Genomic DNA, 13,813 nt, shown 5'->3' on the forward strand with positions numbered 1-13,813 from the left:
CCGATTAGTTGTTCCCTAGTCCTCTCCAAGCCCTGCCAGCCAGCCCTTATGTTCAAGGTTAGCTCTAAGACCTGTAAGCAGGGCCTGCCTGAATCCACCACAGCTCACAAATATTATTGGAACAGAAGTCCTAGTCGAATTTCATTTTTCTTCCGAGGCTGTTTATTGCCTAACAAAATGTATTTAGTGGTAAATTCGTGACCGTGATGTTAACTGTAGGCTACAAGCCCACAGACAAAAAAAAAAAAAAAAAAAAAAAAAAGAAATGGGGGAGGGGTGGAGAGCACGGGCACAGAGCCCAAAGAGGGAGGGCCACCCAGAGGGTCGGGAAACCTCGAATTCACAGGAGTGTCTTATAAACACAGGCACCATTTCCTTACTTATTCACATCCTTTGCCCTGTCTGGGTTCCGCGTGGTCTCCACTTCTTGTTAGCGTTTCAGCTGCATACCAGGCCCCAGCTGGCAGTGGCTAATTGCAATCAGCAGGTGAGAAATGTAGGTTCTCCGAAAAGGAATTATCTCCAGCACTGGGAACCATTCTGGGAAATGTAACAGACCTGGGAAGAGAGGGGGAGATGTTTAAAACCTGAACTTCTGTGAAAAGCATTAATTGAAAAAGACAGCCCCGCGCACCAGGAACCCATGACTCGCTCGCCTGAAAATATAATGAAGCAACTTAGTGTGGAAGGAAAGACGGGGGAGCATTTCCATTTCTGCAAAAGCAGCTCCTGCCTCGTGCACAGAAACCCTGCCTGCCCTCTTTTTCCAGGACACCCAGAGAGCACAAAGGCTGCCTCTTGTAGTCTCTCGTCTTTTACCTTACATTCTTCTGCATGAGCAAAGTCACTGCACGAAGCTGACGACTTCTCATTTGTTTTTATTTAGTTTTTCGAGAAAGATGTAAAGCCCTCTACTCCAGAGCAGAATGACTTGAGGAAGCAAGTTCAAAATCGGTTCACAGTCTCTTGAGGTCGCGGAACACCCAGGTGCTTACTCAGCCTGGTGCCAAGTGAGGGAGACGGGACATGGGTGCAGCCACATACCCTGAAAGGCTGGTTAGCTACTTGGGGAAGCAAGCCCGGTGTCAAGGAGCAAGGTCTGGAGGCGCCTGTGTCCTCAGCCCTGGGCTGCTCTCAGTGGGTCCTATCAGGGGCCCCTGGGGAGAGTAGAAAGGCCCCGGGTGGCCCCTGTCAACACCCGCCTGCTCACCCACAGAATCAGTTTCTCTCTGTGCCTTATCAGGAAAGGGAGTGAAAAGCGCACCGGAGGGGTGATTTGAATTTCATTTTCTCACTCTCTCCTCCTGTGGGGAACGCTGCGTGGTGCTGCATGCTGATGCAAAGAAAATTGTCTCTGCTCGCTGGGCTTTCCGGCTGGGCGTGGGCAGCTCACACTGCACTGGGCAGTGGGGCAGCCTGCAAACCGCCTGGGGGATCATACAACAGAGGCAGGCTGGGGGGGCTGGCCCAGCAGCGTTTCCAGAGAAGTCGGGTGTGATTTGGCAGGCCCCAGAACCCCTGTGTCCTCATCTACAAAGTGAGTGAACTGCACACTGCGCCCCTTCACCTGACTTCAGTGCTCAGCTTCCATAAAAGGCAAGTGATAAGGCGTGGCTTAAAACAAAAGACTCCTTCCCCCAAAGGAATGTTTACCGGGGTTTTGGGAAGGCTGGGCGGCCCGGGTAACCCTTCCTTTTGCTTGTTTGTAGGCCAAAGGAGAGGGAGAGGCTAGGCTCTGGAGCCGATCTCAGATGAAACCCCAGTCGCTGGTGGGAGGTCAGACTGAGGACAGAGATTCTGGGCAGGCCAGCTGGGGAATCCCTGGGGGCCGAAGGAATGTCAGTGGAGAGATTAAAGTCTCTAGGGGAGGAGATAAAGAGGCCTGGAGACCTTTCAGCCTTGGAGCCGAACCCCAGGCTTTGTGATCAAAAGACAAATAAACAGACATTCCCACCGGGTTTCTCAAACCTGCTGAGCGGCACAAATGTTTCCTCCTTATAAACAAGCTTACCTGCAGAAGGCGAAGAAAACTAGACCCTGAGATCACACGCAGTTTTTGGCAGACCCCTTAGGAGAAACTGCAGCAGACAGCCTATCAAGTGCTCTTCTCACATCTCTCGGAAATAAGATGTCAAAGTTTGAACATAAACCATGAACAAACAAAGTCGGCCCGGTGCTTCACGCCAGCTTCCCCATCCTGACACAGGGCAGCTTTCGAATATGAGCAGCAGCCTTAGAAGCTGCTGACAGGATTTTTACACTGGCGAGTCGAGCAGGTGAGCAGAGAGAGGGAGCCACCCATGGCCTCCTTTCCACAAATACTGGGCTCTGTACCTCTGGGTTACACTACTCTAGGAGGCACTATTGTCGGCACAGTCTGTGGAGTCGTGTTTCAGGAGGTGTCAAGGGCGAATACAGTGCTAACAGCGCCCTGCAGAGTGAGGCGAGGCAAAACAAACATCCACTACGTGGGAGGGGGATGGAGAGTGGGGGAGGGCTGAGATGTATAGTGGGGTAGTCAGGGAAGGCTCATCGAGATGAAGTGACTTTTGAGCAAAGACCAACAGGAGTGAAGGAGTGAGTCTTGCCAGGATGCTCTCTCGGGGGAGAGGGACCCAGGTAGAGGGGATGGTGAGTGCAAAAGTTCTGAGGTAGAAGGGTGCTTGGCAGACGCAAAGTACACCCTGGGAGCCAATGCAGCTAGAGTGGAAAGACGAGGGGCGTGGCCATAGATCCTGAATGCAGTAGAGACTCACCGGACAGCACAGCAGGTGACCCAGGCTACCCCGCCAGCCTGCTCCGCTGGGCTGACATCTCAATAGCAACCTCTGGGGGCCTGTGGGACTCTCTGGTTCCCCATTAACTAACAACTAATCCCTGATACGGTTCTGTTTAATTACTAACCGACCAGGGGTGAATTCAGCTCCACCCCTCTGATTTCCTGGACTTCAGACCTCCTAATGTTTCATCTTGGGGATGGAGACGTATGGAAAGAGGGAGAGTGACTTAAAGGTGCCCCTCTCTAGCTCCCCAAGTCCCACGGCAAACGGTGTCACCACACACGGCCTGATTCAATACACGTTGGCTGACCTTTCCTCACCACCTTTCCCACACTAAGAATGGCAAAACCACTGGAGAGAATTAACTGTATCCGGGACTCATCCGATGGTGCTCAGAATCTCTCGCCCAAGCACCCAGGATTGATTTAGTGTCTATCACACTTACATACTCTGCTCTGGCCCAAAGAGTAATGCAAACACGGCATACCCTGCACAGTGTGAGATGGGGCTTGGGGGGTGAGGCAGGCATTTTGATGACAAATTTTTGGCTGGATGCCCTGAGGACTTCCTTGGCCAGAACCTCCCCATTTGCTTTTCAACATTTATCAATACTAGCATTGCACCAGGCTGATAGAACCTCTAAGCAGAGGTGACACTGGAAGCAGGAAGCACGTTGTGCTGGAAGCCTAGGGCCCTGGGTTCTGCAGCAAACAAAGTTGTGGACTGTATCGGTTAGGGGTGGGTCTGACGCAGAAACCCCTCCTAGGCTACAGAGTAAGGGATTTATGAGAGAGCAGAACCCTCCGCAGTTGCGGGGACTGTTAAGCGGTGTGCTAGGGCTGCTGCCCCGTGTCCCTTGTGAAGCCTGAAGCCAGCAGCGTGGGTGGGAGGGAGGGAGAGATGGGTGGCCTCTAGCCCAAAGCTGCACACGCGCCCACCTGCCCTGGTGCCGCCGCCCACAGCAACCATAGACATGGCTGCTCCTTCACTTCCACCTTCCAAATCTCACCCCGTTGCTCTTCTGGCCAACCCTAACCATAGAGGGAAAGGAAAAGAATTCCGTGAAAGGTAGTTCCAGCTTAGCTGCTACAGTACAAAGCCACCACAGTGACTTTGACCTCAGGCCTGTTTCCTCACCTACAACACCCAGGGGTTGGCCTGAAGGAAACTGTTGCAAGCATCCTTGTTACAGTGATAAGGTCTTTTTTTTTTTCCCTCACTGGGGAGCCAGGTCAACCCGCACTGTGGGCAGAGGTGCCAAGAGCGCTGTTGCAACATGAGGAGTCTTCACTGGCTGGAAAGAGTCCAGCGTCTTGGCCTTAATCCTCAGAGGAAGTCATTGTTCTGTGGGCGCACACAGATTGCCTCATTCCCCAACCCGCCCCCCCTTACCCGAGGCCCAGAGGAGTGAGGCATTATCATCTGTCTTCCCTGGCAGGAAACCTCAGAGCCAACATGCTGCTGGACTGGCCCCAGTCACCTGCTGAGGTGGTGGCAGCAGGTGACAAAGCCCAACCTCCGTCTCTAGCAATCAGGCTGAGAAGTCCCAGGAGGTTGCAGAAAGATTTTGAGGCTGCACACAGTTCAATTAACAATCCGGACCCAAACATATTCACTAGGAGTTCACCTTCCAGGTGATTCCAGAACACTCTAATACAACCTAATGAAAATCTTTCTCAGCAAATAAATGTGGGCATTGTAATCCGTGGAGCGCTTTCTGTAAAATATGCTCTTTGCAGACTCTGCTATTAAGTACCCTGGAGGGGAGAGACAGGAAAAGACCAGACACAATAAAGACAAAGAGTTGTAAATGCAGGAAAGAAATTGAAAGAAATCAAATTGTATAGAAAGAAAGACTCTCATTTATGACCAAGGAAATGAAGAGGAGGAAGAACACGGCTGTTAAAAAGAAGGTAGGCGGGATTTGATCTTCTCAGAAATTCTATGTTCTTAGGAGAACATCATCAAAATCTAAAGCTAGAGGATCCCATGTCAGCATACGTGAGATGCAAAAAAAGGAAGGAAAGGAAAATGCCAGAAAGAACGCCTTAATTCAGAGCACCGCTAGGAGGAAAGAATTTTTTACTTATTGTGGGACAGAGCTGGTGCCATACTGAATGAGACCATGGTCCTGAAATTACGCCCTCTGGGCTTCTGCCTTGCGAGATGTATGGCTGTGTTGGAGAGGAAAGATCATTTTCCCTCTACCCTTCTAGATTCTTGTATGAGACCCCCTCCACCCCCCAGTAATAAAAAAGACAAATTATCAGGAGAAAAACCAAACAGAAGTTTAATAACATGTATAACTTTTGTATATATGGGAGAGACACAGGAAAACCGAGTACCTGCCCCAAATGGCTCAACTCATCACCTTAAATAACATCTCTAGCTAAAGAAAAGATGTTAACCACTGACACTGCAGAAATACAAAGAATCATGAGAGATTACTACAAGCAACTGTATGCCAATAAAATGGACAACCTGGAAGAAATGGACAAATTCTTAGAAAAGCACAACCTTCTGAGACTGAACCAGGAAGAAATAGAAAATATAAACAGAGAAATCACAAGCACTGAAATTGAAACTGTGATTCAAAATCTTCCAACAAACAAAAGCCCAGGACCAAATGGCTTCAGAGGCGAATTCTATCAAACATTTAGAGAAGAGCTAACACCTATTCTTTTCGAACTCTTCCAAAACATAGCAGAGGGAGGAACACTCCCAAACTCATTCTACGAGGCCACCATCACCCTGATACCAAAACCAGACAAAGATGTCACAAAGAAAGAAAACTACAGGCCAATATCACTGATGAACATTGATGCAAAAATCCTCAACAAAATACTAGCAAACAGATTCCAACAGCACATTAAAAGGATCATACACCATGATCAAGTGGGGTTTATCCCAGGAATGCAAGGATTCTTCAATATACACAAATCAACGTGATACACCATATTAACAAACTGAAGGATAAACACCGTATGATAATCTCAATAGATGCAGAAAAAGCTTTTGACAAAATTCAACACCCATTTATGATAAAAACTCTCCAGAAAGTAGGCATAGAGGGAAACTACCTCAACCTAATAAAAGCCACATAGGACAAACCCACAGCCAACATCATTCTCAATGGTGAAAAACTGAAAGCATTTCCTCTAACATCAGCAACAAGACAAGGATGCACACTCTAACCACTAATATTCAACATAGTTTTGGAAGTTGTAGCCACAGCAATCAGAGAGGAAAAAGAAATAAAAGGAATACAAACTGGAAAAGAAGAACTAAAACTGTCACTGTTTGCAGATGACAGGGTGCTATACATAGAGAATCCTAAGATGCTACGAGAAAACTACTAGAGCTAATGAATGAACTTGATAAAGTAGCAGGATACAAAATTAATGCACAGAAATCTCTGGCATTCCTACACACTAATGATGAAAAATCTGAAAGAGAAATTAAGGAAACACTCCCATTTACCACTGCAACAGAAAGAATACAATACCTAGGAACAAACCTATTTAAGGAGACGAAAGACCTGTATGCAGAAAACTATAAGACACTGATGAAAGAAATTAAAGATGATACAAACAGATGGAGAGATATACCATGTTCTTGGATTGGAAGAATCAACATTGTGAAAATGACTCTACTACTCAAAGCGAACTACAGATTCAGTGCAATCCGTATCAAACTACCAATGGCATTTTTCACAGAACTAGAACAAAAAATTGCACAATTTGTATGGAAACACAAAGACCCCAAAGAGCCAAAGCATTCTTGAGAAAGAAAAACGGAGCTGGAGGTATCAGGCTCCCTGACTTCAGACTATACTACAAAGCTACAGTAATCAAGACAGTATGGTACTGGCACAAAAACAGAAATATAGATCAATGGAACAGGATAGAAAGCACAGAGATAAATCCACACATGTATGGTCACCTTATCTTTGATAAAGGAGGCAAGAATATACAATGGAGAAAAGACAGCCTCTTCAATAAGTGGTGCTGGGAAAACTGGATAGCTACATGTAAAAGAATGAAATTAGAACACTCCCTGACACCATACACAAAAATAAGCTCAAAATGGATTAAAGACCTAAATGTAAGGCCAGACACTATAAAACTCTTAGAGGAAAACATAGGCAGAACACTCTTTGACACAAATCACAGCAAGATCCTTTTTGACCCACCTCCTACAGAAATGGAAATAAAACCAAAAATAAACAAATGGGACCTAATGAAACTTAAAACGTTTTGCACAGCAAAGGAAACCATAAACTAGAGCAAAAGACACCCCTCAGAATGGGAGAAAATATTTGCAAATGAAGCAACTGACAAAGGATTCATCTCCAAAATATACAAGCAGCTCATGCACCTCAATATCAAAAAACAAAAAACCCAATCCAAAAATGGGCAGAAGACCTAAATAGACATTTCTCCAAAGAAGATATACAGATTGCCAACAAACACATGAAACAATGCTCAACATCACTAATCATTAGAGAAATGCAAATCAAAACTACAATGAGGTATCTCCTCACACCAGTCAGAATGGCCACCATCAAAGATCTACAAACAATAAATGCTGGAGAGGGTGTGGAGAAAAGGGAGCCGTCTTGCACTGTTGGTGGGAATGTAAATTGATACAGCCACTATGGAGAATAGTATGGAGATTCCTTAAAAAGCTAAAAATAGAATTACCATATGACCCAGCAATCCCACTACTGGGCATATACCCTGAGAAAACCATAATTCAAAAAGAGTCATGTACCACAATGTTCATTGCAGCTCTATTTACAATAGCCAGGACATGGAAGCAACCTAAGTGTCCATCAACAGATGAATGGATAAAGAAGATGTGGCACATATATACAATGGAATATTACTCAGCCATTAAAAGAAATGAAATTGAGTTATTTGAAGTGGATGGACCTAGAGTCTGTCATACAGAGTGAAGTAAGTCAGAACGAGAAAAACAAATATTGTATACTAACACATATATATGGAATCAAAAAAAAAAAGGTTCTGATGAACCTAGGGGCAGGACAGGAATAAAGATGCAGACGTAGAGAATGGTCTTGAAGACACAGGGAGGGGGGAAGGGTAAACTGGGACGAAGTGAGAGAGTGGCATGGACATATATACACTACCAAATGTAAAATAGATAGCTAGTGGGAAGCAGCTACATGGCACAGGGAGATCAGCTCGGTGCTTTGTGACCACCTAGAGGGGTGGGATAGGGAGGGTGGGAGGGAGATGCAAGAGGGAGGAGATATGGGGATATATGTATATCTATAGCTGATTCACTTTGTTATACAGCAGAAACTAACACAACCTTGTAATGCAGTTATACTCCAATAAAGATGTTTAAAAAAAAGGAAAGGGAATTTAAAGTAATAAGTAAGGAGAGAGGAAGGTAGAGAAGGAAGAAAGGAAACAAGGTAGGAAGGAAGAGAGGAAGGATGGGAGATGGGAACGAGTGAGAAAGAATGTTTGGGTAGTGAAAGAACAGTAATATGTAAAATAAAAATAAAGTCAATAAAATTTAAAAAACAAAAGAGTCAGAGGGTGGGAAAAGAGGGTTGCATACAAGGAGATTGGTGAAGAGCAGTAGCTCTGGAGTGAATGCCCTCTTCTCCCCCTTTTAAGGCAGGGGTTGGGGTGTTAGTCTTTAACCCCAAGCCCAGTGAGTGGCCTTCAAGATACTTTGCAGTATGTTCCCTGCAGCTGGGAGCCCCCAGGAACCTTACCCATGCCCATGAGAGCTAAAGTGTTCTGTGGGTCAAGGTCTCCCTCCAGCCTGGGGCCATCAAGGGGAGAGCAAAAGGCTGCTAAGTGCTTTGGTGGCCAAGTCAGTAGAGACTGCTGCCTTGGGGTGACCCTGGACTCTCAGAGTATGTTGGGAGAAGAGATGGAAAAGTGTGACCCATAGATCCAAAGTGGCCATGGCAGAGAGAGAGCTGATGTGGAGTCCACTTGGATCCTGACCGGTAGTGCAAGGCAATCTCAGCAGCAAGAGGCTGGAGGTGTCCTGCCAGATTTCTAACTGGGGAGCAGCCCAAGGTCACCACCTTTTATGATGACATATCCGACCAAGGTCAAGAGAACTGTAGGAGAGAGGTCTCTAGCCATGGGAACCTCGGTAAAGCCCAAGAGAATAGTACAAGAAAGAAGGAGCTGGCTTTATTCATCTTCCGTACCCATCCAGGGATGCCAGCTGGGGCCTCAGCTGTAACCATCTGAAAATGAGATCCAGGAAGGGCAACGCCACTCGGGCAAGTCAGAGCTGTCTGCTTCCTGGCCTCTCCTCCCTTTCCCAGCTTCAACAGTGGCTGAAGCCAAGTGGCAGCCAACAAATGGAGCTAGTGAGCAGGAAGTTGGGGAGAAGTTCTGCTCCACCTTACCTCTCCACTGCAGCCTTTCAGTCTAAAAGAGGTCTGAGGCAGGCAGGGAAAAAATTTAATGCTAAGCCAAGCTTGGAGTTTTGACTTTTAACATCTTGGACGGGACATTCTAATTGCTCAATTATGACTTGAACGGACCATTACAGTCTATTACCTCTGGACCACTATCATACACTATACACAAAAAAATAACTCAAAATGGATTAAAAACTTGAACGTAAGACCTGAAACCATAAAACTCCTAGAAGAAAACATAGGTGGTAAGCTCTTAGACATAGGCCTTGGTGATAATATTTTTAATCTGACACAAAAAGTAAAAGGAACAAAAGCAAAAATAAACAACTGGGACTACATCACAGTAAAAAGCTTCTGCATAGCAAAGGAAGCCATCAACAAAATGAAAAGGTAACTCACTGAATGGGAGAAAGTATTTGCAAATCATATATCTGACGAAAGGTTAACACCCAAAATATTTCAAGAACTCATACAATTCAATAGCAACAAACAATCTCACCTCACACCTATTAGAATGGCTATTGTCAAAAAGACAAGAAATGACAAGTACTGGGGAGGATGTGGAGAAAATGAAACTCCCATGCACTGCTGCTGAGAATGTAAATTGGGACAGCTACTATGGAAAACAGCCTGGAGGTCCCTCAAAAAATTAAGAATAGAGCTACCATATGATCCAGCAATTCCACCTCTGGGTATTTATCTGAAGAAAACAAAAACACTGACTGGAAAAGATATCTGCATTCTCATGTTCATTGTAGCATTATTTACAATAGCCAAGATAGGGAAACAGCTTAAGTGTCCATCAGTGGATGAATGGGTAGATAAATTGAGATATATGTATACAATGGAATACTATTCAGCCATAAAAAAGAAGGAAATGTTGCCATGTGTGACAACATGGTGGGTTGTCAGAGGCTGGCAGTGGGGGGCAGGTGGGGACAGGCAGGGGGAATGGGTGAAGGAGGTCATAAGGTAAAAAAAATAAAAGTAAAAGAATATCATAGCAAAATTGGCACAAGTACATATAGAATGAATGCTCTGATCCAAAAGCTGCTCTAAAGCCCATAAAAATGATTATTTGTGGAATATTGTTACTACCAATCTCTAGCTATGCAGGGAAGATCCAGTGGAGACAAGCTGAGTGACTGAAAAGGTGCAAACACATACACACACACACATACACACACACACACACACACACACACACACACAGATTCTGATGCTGATGCTAAGCACTAACTGTTTATCAATGAGGGTGAAGGTGAGAAGAAACTAAAAAAAAAAGATAAGGAAAAACAAGAGGGGACAGAGTAGCTAAACAGAGGACATATTTTATGGCTAAAATGTTACTTAAATGAACAAAGGAAAAAAACACCAAATGCATCTAGTCAACTGAACTCACCTTTTCTAGTGAATTAGTGAATTCTTAATTATAAAGACTCACTATACTAGCTCATAGTAATCATCCACTGATACATTTTTTTCCTCTTTGGTCTCTGAAAAAAATATCAAGTTTTTTCTTAGTGACACGAGCAAATGCTCACAACTTAAGCAAAAAAGAAAAAAAAGGAGGAGAAAAAAATTATATCTATTGGTTCTCACTATTGTTTAAAAAAATAGCATATACTGTTGGTAACTGAAACTAGATAGTTAAATAGTTATGATAACTAAATAGATCTATACAATAAAAACCAGAAAGAAAGACACTCAAAATATTGTTATTTAAAAAAAAAACATAGAATGTACAACTTCAGACTATGGATTATGGGTGACAATGATGTGTCTATATACAGGTTCAACAATTTTAACAAATGAACCACGCTGGTGGGGGACACTGACGCTGGGGGAGACTCGGGGGTATAGGAGTATGTGGAAAATCTCTGTACTTTTCACTCAGTTTTGCTGTGAACCTAAAACTGTTCTAAAAGATAAAGTCTATATGTAAAAACCAAACCAAACCAAAACCAATCTATAGAAATGAGACCTGCTCAGTCTGCATTCAGGTTTAGGGAAAGATTGTCTTTCCTGAATAAAGGCAAGCAATCAAGCGCTGCTTTGTTCATATCTGAGGCTATGCTTGTCTATATCTTGGTTACACAGACACATCCTGATTTATACACATTCACTTCACATGTACATTCAACCACATCCGACCTACCACGCTAGACTTCCAACCAGCCACGATGTCAAAGGATTTCCTTCCCTCGCAGCCTCCTCTGGCCTTTCCTTCCCCTTTCCACTTCTCTTTCTCTCTCACTCCTCTTCCCTTTTCACTCCCCTCTGTAGGACCCACTGCATTTTGTTGCTCTATGTCTCTGAGCCCTTCTCCTCCAAATCCCAGGGTCTTGGTCCTCACTTTACAAGGAAAGCAAGTGGTAGGGGAATGGGAGGCTAGCCTGGCAGGTGATAGATGGGATCAGAAAGACCCAACAGGGGACTTCCCTGGCGGTCCAGTGGTTAAGACTCCTCACTTCCATTGTAGGGGGGCACGGGTTCGATCCCTGGTCAGGGAACTAAGATCCCGCGTGCTGCATGGTGTGGCCAAAAACAAGAAAAAAAGAAAGAAAGAAAGACCCAACAGGATGTGAGTATCCTGATGACAAGTAGGCTATCAGGGATGAAGTTTTGGAAGCAGGACTCAAGATCTCAACCGGATGGAAAGAAACAAGATGAAATCCAGTAAAGATAACTATAAACATCTGCACTGGATTCAAAGAGTCAGTGTCCCTGGTCTGTGAAACTCAGCTCCCTTTGAAAAGCCCCTGGGGGGCGGGGGTTTCTTGACTCAATATGAGCCAACAGCAAAACACGGCTGCCAGGATAGATATTCAGAACCAGGTTTGGTCAGGCCGTATCAGAGAAGGCTAGGGAGAAAAGGACACTGACAAACTAGAGCATGTAGCGCCCAGTGACCAGGAAGGTACGAGGTCTGGAAACTTTGATATACAAGAAATAACTGAAGAAATGGGACATTTGTGCCTGAAAATAAGAAACAGGGAGTCACAAGAGTACCTTTAATTTGTTGAAGAGCCGTACTGTAGAAGAGGGGTTAGTCCTAGAAGGCAACATCACAGTGGAAATTACAGAGAGGTAACATGTAGCTGCAGATCTGAAGAACTCTCCCTCAGTCCGAGCATCACAACCATGGAACAGGCTGCTGTATGAGGCAGGGAACTGCCAGTCAGCTTAATAATTTCAAAGAAAGCTCAAGCATGATCTCCAAGGGTTTGTGGAGGCCCTGGCCTCAGAAGTCCCTTTTGGTCTCAACGTGCTATGATTCCATCTTGGGTTAACTGGGGAAAGCATATCTGAATTCAGGAAGCAGGTGAATTATAGAATAAAGTTTTAACATATACAGATATTAGCTATATCTATCTGAAGCCAAGTAAATAATGTGGCCTGATGAAAGACCTCAGGGGCCAGACAGAACGGAGATGAGCCAGGACCAAAATTAGCTAGGTGCCACTAGGTTTGCAAGGCTGATTTAGAACCTAACATTCAAAGGACACTCATAATCAGTTTCAATAAGAACAAACAACATTCATCAAGCACTAATAACCGGCAGATCCCAAAGGTTCCTGTCTCCTGGAATTAAAAGCCAAATAACTCAAGTTATCTTGGGTCAGATGCAGGTGAACTAAGGGCTAAGGAGAAGGGACTGTGAGACTAAATCAGAAGCCACATGCCTTCACATGGTTGTTCTACCAAATTTAAAATACCTATTTAGAGCCTTTGGTTTTTAAATGTGTACTTACCTAAAGTGAGACTGGATCTATATGTGGCACCCCCTGGGCACTCTGTTAGAAATGCAGAGTCGCAGGCCCTTCCCCAGACCTACTGAACCTGCATTTTAACGAGAGCCCCAGGTGGTTCACAGGTGCATTCGAATTTGAGAATCACCGCTCTACCTTAGAGTTGACAAAAACGTTGCTTTGTTACTGTCTGATGCTATCAACGGCCAGATACCACAATGCAAATACGGGACATGTATGAGTATATTTATGGAGACAGTCTTTGCCATTAAGACTGTCCCCTCTGCAAAATAGGTTCCTGTGGTTACAGAAAGACCAACAATTGCTACCCAAGTGATCCTGTGCTGAATCAGGAAGCTGGGTTTAGCCTGAAGTAAAGAGAACTTGCACCTCAGGACCAGATGGCGTCTGCAAGGACAGGGAAGTGAGTTTGAGCCTTGGGATCAAACATCACAGAAGTAAACCAGTGCTCTGGAACTTACCAATCCAATGTTAAGAGGAGGGAGCGATTAGGGTGGTTAAGACGAGTACATGGCCATTCCTAACCTTTAGGTGCCCCCCTCATTATTATTTTAAATATATGACCTTGTGCTCTACCCTGGTGCCGTTTAGTGCTACTTCAGAAGGGGTGACATAAGAAGCTTGTTCTAGGTGTGTTGTAAAGGGTACCTGGCATGTGGCCTGGACTGGAGCTAGGATGAACAAAGGGAAATTTAAGTTTTTATAATGAAATGCCTTGAAACTTTTTTGCACTACCCAAGTATTACATTGTCCTTTTTAGAGTGAGAAACAACCCAAGAAACAAAGATAAAGGCAAAAATATCAAGGCTTAAAATGAAGGATAGTCTGTCCTTGCATGA

The 13,813-nt window shown here is 44.7% G+C and overlaps 1 long non-coding RNA gene across 1 annotated transcript in view; it reads right to left on the reverse strand.

The window, feature by feature from the left end:
- Positions 1-529: 529 nt before the first annotated feature.
- LOC132514042 (uncharacterized) overlaps positions 530-13,813 on the reverse strand; it is a 95,022-nt gene continuing 81,738 nt past the window's right edge. Inside the window, exon 3 of the long non-coding RNA XR_009538609.1 lies at positions 530-558. This is a non-coding gene — a long non-coding RNA (uncharacterized LOC132514042). The remainder of the gene's footprint in view (positions 559-13,813) is intronic.

The sequence above is a fragment of the Lagenorhynchus albirostris genome, chromosome X (genome assembly GCF_949774975.1).
Source record: "Lagenorhynchus albirostris chromosome X, mLagAlb1.1, whole genome shotgun sequence".
In the NCBI taxonomy this organism is placed as follows: Eukaryota; Metazoa; Chordata; class Mammalia; order Artiodactyla; family Delphinidae; genus Lagenorhynchus; species Lagenorhynchus albirostris.